We start from the raw sequence: 7957 nt of genomic DNA on the forward strand, positions 1-7957 counted from the left end.
GGGAAACCAGGTTTGTGCACTTTTGGTAGTCCATAGCAACGAGGAAGGTTGCCATTTGTGCAACGTAGCTGGTTGTATGTGTATGTGTCTATGAGTTTCCCATCTCGCCACGATTTAATTAAGTCGCTAATTTTGTTGGTTATCTGGTTAAGGGGGTCTCTTTTTAAAATTTTGTACGTATCTCTGTCACTTAATGTTTCCGTCATTTTTTCTATATAGGAACTTTTGTCCATAACAACCGTGACTTGTCCCTTATCTGCCTTTGTTACAAAAATATCTTTATTTCTCTTTAGAAACCTACAACAATTGTGGAATAATTTTATTAAGTGTTTTTCTATGTCGCTGTGATCGTCTCGAGATACTCTCAGATGTACGGACACATGGATCCTGCTCGTTACTCAAATCCAAAGAACCGAATTAAATAATTGACGAACATTACGTGTGAGTTAGAAAGACATTTTTAATTTATATTCTAAAAGATTATTGGTCCTACTGTTAAGCCAACACAAAAACCTTATAATAGATTCATAAACATTGTGTGTGTTTTACAAAGACATCAAACATATGTATATTGAAAAACTATTTTATAATTATAATGTTATAGATAAGACTTATTGCTGCCACAATAACTTGTTATCCGTAAATGCTCGTCTCTTAAACTAACCTGAAGAAGACTGCGATTGGCAGTCGAAACGTTGTTAATTTGATAAATTAAATATAGCCAGTTATGTCGAAACAATGGATTGATTATTGATTTAATTACTGGTGAACAAAAACATTACCAACAACATTTTAAAACTAATAAAATTACAACGCTTAATTTTTTCAATCAAGTAGTTATAATTGTATTAGAGTTTTGTACATTTAATTAAGATATTTTAGATTTATATTTTTGATACGTAAAAAGAATTTCATAATTTTAAAGATTCTTTTTAACTACAGGAGAAATAGTTATTGGAATAAACTTGACTGAAATCTTTTCAGTGTTCATCATCGAACGCAAAGCGTCTGGAATTGTCGGCGGGTTAATTAGTATCGGTTACGGAAAGCTTCTACAAGAGGACAACGCGAGAAACATGCCGGTGATCGTTCATATGTCCGCTTGATAAATCGCGAGGCAAAATCCCAGCGTTGCGGTGCTCATCGCCCGAGGGAGATGTTCGCAAAAACGAGGCCGATAACAATGCCGTGCTAAACCCGGTGCCGTTTCGTCGCGACGCGGTCGGCTATGAAAATAACTTTGAAATAATTAGCGTTAATGAACACTATTGGCAAGCATGTAGCAGATATGCACCTTAATTAAAATTTAGTATGTTTTATTTCGCATTTGTTCGTGTAATCCTTTGAGTTCTATTCGTTCCCTTCACAAGGGAAACTTATTATATGATACTGATAAAAAGAAACTATTTCTTTGTATGTCAAATCGAGTCAGCATTCATTTCTTTACTCTTCCTTTTATAGTTGATATTATACTTTCGTTAAAAGCACAAGTCGGGCACGGAAAAATTCGAAACAACCGAGAGATATTTTTATACATAAAAGGGGAAAGTTTTCCAGAGAAAGTTTTAATTAAAATTGCGAGTAATACCACAATGTAAATAAAAACAGTAGGTACACTTTGTGTCAGTGTCTTTGATCTTTATGGCTAATTCGCTACGTTAATTGCGAAGCGCTTCAGAAACTGCTTGATTTGCCATTTACAGTCTTCATTGTATATTTCATTTCATATCAAATACTATTCTGTACAGCACAGAAGCTTGCAGCATATTGCAGTAACGTTTCAATATTGTACTTTATAACAATATTGTTGAAAAATTGTACAAACATAAATTTTACAATGTAGTTTGAACAATGTTATAGCAACATTTCAAAAATGTTGTGAATAACCTTTTGAATCTATCTTTTGATTCTATGTAGCAGAGTGTATTTATTTTACAGTAAACTTCAAATAGTGTTGTACTTTTTGTACAACTTTCCTCCAATAATTTATAACTAAAAAAATGTAATACTTTAGTTTATTAGTTTTGTAACGGTGACATTTTGAGTTGTATTTTTTTAACAATGTATTTCTATTACTAGAAACGAAGGTCTTCGAAGTATCGCAACACCACTTAATCGATTTAGCCAATGGAAATGGTTTCTCAGTGTAACTATACAGGGCGAGACTTTTTTTTCTTAACAGGCAAATATTTCGAAAATATGCAATTTCGCCAAAAAACTTTTAAAATAAAAGTTGTACGGTCTAGAGGGGGACATAAGATGATGTCATTAATTTGACCTTAAATAGTTTCTTGAAGATCACGCGAAGGTCACCTTCAATTTCTTAGTAGAACCCCCAATCGTTTATTATACTATCTTATTCTGCAAATTAATATAAACATAATTGGATTGTCCGATTAGATTTAAACGGATATTTTTCTCAGTGCAGTTATAAATAATTTTGTCATCACTTCGCTGGAGATAGTGAAAAATAAAGCGGAAACGTACGATTCATAATTTAAATTTAAATTGGTAATTTACATAAAATTAACTCGTGCACAACCCCCGTTTGACTCTCCAAGCTCACCTTTTCCTTGTTACTTGTTAAAAGAATATAAATAACGATTGAGCAATTTTTTTAGATACCTTCGTTTTGTATTGACTTGCAGCGACCAACAGCTGTTGATAGAACGAACGTTCGTACTGAAATGCTTTGCAAATGTTAAATGCTTCTCTGTAAGTAACGCTTATTTTGCAACACACAAAGACGCATGTAAAACTATTGTATTGTGCCACATACATTTGCTACGTAAATGCTGGCTCATTTTAATTTACTAGTTATGAATTGTGAATTACAGGATGCCTTCAGATTGACTTTGATATTAAGCTAATGTTTAATTCATCTTCAGTGTTAAATGTTCTTCTGTTACTGCTTATTACGAACACGTTAGTACGAACACATTAATTATTATACAGAATGCACAAAAAATCCGAACGTTGAGTAAAAATTTTAGGTCTGCATTTAAAATTTAAAATTTGTCCCTGAGAGCTCCTCCATAATTGCGCTCAAAGTCAAATAATTATTACCATCTGATGCATTTGTTAAAACTCTACAAGTTTTGTATGAAACATTTTTGTCTAAAAATTTTACCGGCCCGAGACTTCCCGCACTCTGTATACAGAAATTAATTATACAATTATACATTGTTATTATATGCACACAATTTATAGAATTTCTATAAATCAGTCCTCAAGTTTTTATTTTCACAACATAATTTTGCTACACGTTGATAAATTTATTTTTAAATAAGCTTTAATAAGCTCCCCACATAGCACAAATGACTGTTTGCCGGCTGATAGTCAACATTTTTTAGCCACCTTGAAGTCGACTTTTGAAATCGACATTTAGTCTACTATTTATAGAATGGTTTATTGTCGACTTTAACTATAGAGTCAAAGTCGACCTAAAGTCGACATATTCAGGAAGTTTAAAGTCGCCTTTCGGTAAAGCGAAAAATTAACTAAAAAATATTTTTTCGTCTTACCGAAAGACAAAAAACTTTTTGTCATCTTTTTTCTTATTTTTTTCGGCAAAGTGCAAAAATGTGTAAAAAATATCTTTTTGGCCAATCTTTCTGGTCAATATGTTGAACCGATATATAGCGAATCGACGTCTCACTTTCCGCGTGTAGCGCGATAGTCGCGACATGCATGCTCCTTGCTTGTTCGTGAATTGTCAGTGTCTTCCTGATAGACGACAATCGTATTTGGACATAAGACGAGTCATATTTTTCGCGTGGCTATCGAATTAATACGATTTAATGTGTCGATTAATACAAGTTAATCAAGGAAACCTGTCAAATTTGTCAAAAATATAAAAGCATAATTAAATAATATAATATATACTCTGGTTTGTCTGTTTTTATTAAGACATGTGCTCATTATAATTATTATTTAAGTTTAATTGGAGCATTTTCAAAGACTTGATCAATATAATTTTATTATTTCTTAATTGTATTATATATTGTAAATATTATACAATTAAAATATAAAAACTTTAATCAATCAGGTTTTCAAGATGTCACTATTAAACATTTAGTAGTTAATATAAATAACGTAAAATTGACTAAAAGTTGACTTCTAATTGCCATAAAGTAGACTTCTGATCGCCATAAAGTAGACTTCTAATCATCATAAAGTCGACTTTTAATTGCCATAAAGTCGACTCCTAAGTCGACTTTTGGTTGACTATAGTCGAGTCATTTGTCGACTATTAGTTGACTATAAGTTGACGTTCAGCTTGAAGTCGACTTTAGACTTCTACTGCCGACTGACAATCAACTAATAGTCGACTTGGTGCTGTTTAGGTCTCTGAATATAATATATATAAGTGCGCTTACTTTTACATGTAGAAGCGTTTTAAAATTCTCAAAAACAACAGCGAATGGTGGAGGAATTAAAAAAATATTAGGACTCTTTGAATAACTTTTCGAAAAATTCAAAGTTAATCGAAATCGGAAATGAGAGAAGGGCGGGAAAGCACGCGGGTCCATTTCTTCGTAAGCATCTCTAGTGTGATGTTTCGTTTGCTCATCCCGTATCTGTCCCGAGGGCCAAACGGGAGAGAGGGACATCCGGGCTATTTCCATCGGCTTTATTAAATTCAACGTTCCATGAGACAAAGTCGTCAATTAAAGGAGACCGGCGGCGCGGGCGCGTGCGTCGGGGAGAAACGATTATGCGCTCGTCACGCGTCGGCGTGCCGGTCGAGCGAGCGTAAAGCGCGAACGAGCTCGATTACGTAAACAGCGGCCTGTTAGAGTTCGCACTGATTGTGAGACAAATCCCCCGGCAAACCCCAACTAACGGTAATATTATTTCAATTTTACGATTTTCCAGCTGTCAACAATATAAATGTAATATGACCCATGTTGTACATAACAACTGCATTATCGAGTAGGCAATATAGTATTAATGTGATACTGCGGTTGGCGCTTGCTGGGATGCGTTCTGCGTGCGCGCACGTGTCGTTGCCTCAAAGATTGCTCGTACCTGTAGGCACCTGCTCATCTCCTTTTGACGCCGAGCCTCCGCCGATAAATCGCGTGGACGCTCGCTCGTGCATTTTTTTGCCCCCTACCCCTTTGCCGTGGTCTCCGGGCTTGTTCGGGCCGGATGCTGAGGCATCGGAAGATTGGTTGGATCATAATGCCATGGAAAAGCGCGCTGGCGAATTTCCTTGCTACACGACACGGGCTCATAATTCACGATTGCGCTAGAACGTGTCCCGTGCCATGCACGCACGTAGAAACGCGCGAGAATCCTATCTATACTGAGGTTACAAGAAGAAGAGAGTAAAAGAAAGGGAGGGAGAGAGGGAGAGATCAACGCTGCCAAGCGGTTCGCTGAAGCGTGTCTCGCTAGCGCGGTGCCTGATTATTTTAATTGATGCGCCGCCGTCACGTCCCATTTAATGGGCGTTATTCGAAAACAGCCGTCGTTTTCCCTCGCGCATCCGAAAAACTTCGCGAGATCCGCATGCATTCGAGACGCGAGGGATAAAACGAGATACAGGATGGTGCGCGGGATATATTTGAGAGCGCGGGCGGTTTCGACGACACAGTTCTGATCCTGTTGCGTGAGACACCTGAGCCTTACCGGCCTACAGTTCTGATATAATTTTGCTCGAAAATATAGAGGACAGTTCTTTATTATGAGATAGGCTCTTAATACGAGATAGCGGGCGTCATCTCTTGATTCCGCCATGAATTTATTGCTCTTGGAGCGAAATCTGTTTAGTGAGAAATTTATTCTTAGATCGGGTAATCATTGCAAAAAAAGATTTGCGATTGAATTTGTATATTGAAAATGTGGCATATGTATATGTTGCACCGTGCTTCAAAGGGTTATTATGTAATTGAATTATTCGATTGCATGGACCAGGATATTTTCCCCAGTGTATGGTGGAGGACAATACGGCCATAAACGTAGGACAACGGCAATCTGCATTTACGCAACTATACACGCGCAAAACAATGTTTGCAAAACTCTGCTAAAAAAAAGCAAATGTTTAGATTAGAATTGAAATTAAACACCACATTATTACGGATGTGTTCGTAATTATGCGCCTAGGCGATATTATGTGCGTGCAATTTTAAGAGTAAAAGATAGTAAAAAATTGTGCAATTTGACTTGATGTATAAATATTTCGAAATACCTTGGCGGAAAAAATTTCTATAAATAACTACAAAAATTGACGTGAAATAGAAATTTGTAGAAATTTTTATATTTTCGTTGAAACGTTAATTTTTTCTAAAAATATCTACGAAATATAATATAGTAGCACAAATTACAATGTTCTCAAATCAAGAAATTATTGCAAGTAGTATTTCATGAAAATGTACAATTTTGTAAAAATTAGTATACAAAGCTTTACTAGTTTAAAAAATTTAAGAAACAACAGAATCTTAAAGAATTAAAGCGTCCGCTTACTTGTAGAATATTACAAGAATTAACGAAAGTGTTCAAATTCTAGCAGTTTCATGTTGATTTTTATAACACTTTTTGAATTTACGTAGAATTTCTTAGATTCTGGCAGTCATATTTAATTTTTTTTTTGTAGAATTTTGTAGAATTATTCCCGGCAGGGAATTGAGAACGACTTGAATTTTGGTAGGCGATATTAGGTGCCTTTACCCTACGCCTCGATGCCGAGTGACGCAGGTACTAGGCAAGAGTGCCGTTTTAAACACACGTGTCTCTATTCGGTATTCGCGTGTAAAAAAAAGTACGAACGTTAAAGTGTAAAGCGCATTAACATACGAATCTCATCTTACATTCGACATGTAACTGCACGGCGCAGCATCACGTAGCGTCCGCCGTCTGGGCTAATGCTCGTAGCTCTCAACGTACGCACAATGTACAGGTTGTTTATTCCTCCGCGAATCATTGCTCTTTTGATCGTCGACGATTACGGCGGGCTCGTACGGGCGCACGAGTGCGCTCGTAAAGCTGCAATACGCACCGCAAAGGGAGGAGACGGCGGCGTCTCTAATGTGTTTTCCCTTGCGTACGTGTCGTTTGATTTGGACGCACCGTATGAGATGTAGGGCAGAAGTTTACTCTGCGCTTAATGATCAAACGACTCGTCGCGGCGCTCAAAGGCACGCGCATGTCGTGCGCGGGTCCTCATAAGTCACGTCGTTTCGAGGGTAATTAGTAATTGTTGTTTATCGATAAGCAAACTAATGTAATGCAGCGTCGGAACTCTCAGGCTCGTGCAACCGCCCCTGGTACGCACATACCGCATCCCCTTGGGAAAATATACCTTGGGAAACCTCGAAAGTTTACTTTAGAAAAGCAAGAAACCCTTGTTTAAGATAAACTTAAAACTTATCTTAAGAATTTACAAGAAAACTTTGAAAATTGTGAAAGGGGTATGCGATATAATACCGCGTGCGGTTTTCTTCTTACGAGAAAAGTGCTGTGCCTCGCTGCCCTCTAGCGGGAGCTTCGACGGGCTTGGCTGTCTAAAAGTTACTTTAAGTGTCCAAAATTACTCGAAAGTTTCTTAAGTAAACTTTTAGCTTGTTTAAATAAACTCTTAGATTTGAGAGAATACTTTTAAAAGCTGTAATTCCATGTCAAGTTTTCCAAGGGCATGCAAACGATAGCGCAGCCTTTTACTTCCGCTCTAATTTATACTGAAAATGTTGCGGAGAAGCTTTAAAGATATAATAATTTCGCTATTTTTACGCGGTTTGCCCGTACAAGGTTCACTTACACGTATCCGTGACGTTTAGTTGTTAGTGAGTTTAAGATATCAATGATAATAAATATATTGGTCTCATGTTTTTCAATGGACGTGTTCAATCTTCTTTGCTTCCACTTCATCTGAAGTTGTAACAATTATTCCCAATTAGTCATCCATAAACTTGAGCCATCGTGAAAATCACTGAATCCAAACTGGATGGATGAT

At 36.6% G+C, this 7957-nt stretch overlaps 2 protein-coding genes across 2 annotated transcripts in view; one reads left to right on the forward strand and one right to left on the reverse strand.

Annotated features, from left to right (window-relative positions):
* LOC105558831 (glucose dehydrogenase [FAD, quinone]-like) overlaps positions 1-2720 on the reverse strand; it is an 11701-nt gene extending 8981 nt beyond the window's left edge. The window contains exon 1 of the mRNA XM_012006752.1: positions 2626-2720. The gene's annotated coding sequence lies outside the window, so the exon portion shown is untranslated. The remainder of the gene's footprint in view (positions 1-2625) is intronic.
* Positions 1-7957, forward strand: part of LOC105558833 (transcription factor SUM-1) — a 66122-nt gene that overhangs the window by 49767 nt on the left and 8398 nt on the right. The gene's annotated exons all lie outside the window — the stretch shown is intronic.

Source organism: Vollenhovia emeryi, unplaced genomic scaffold (genome assembly GCF_000949405.1).
Source record: "Vollenhovia emeryi isolate VEMERY1.0 unplaced genomic scaffold, V.emery_V1.0 DF939308.1, whole genome shotgun sequence".
In the NCBI taxonomy this organism is placed as follows: Eukaryota; Metazoa; Arthropoda; class Insecta; order Hymenoptera; family Formicidae; genus Vollenhovia; species Vollenhovia emeryi.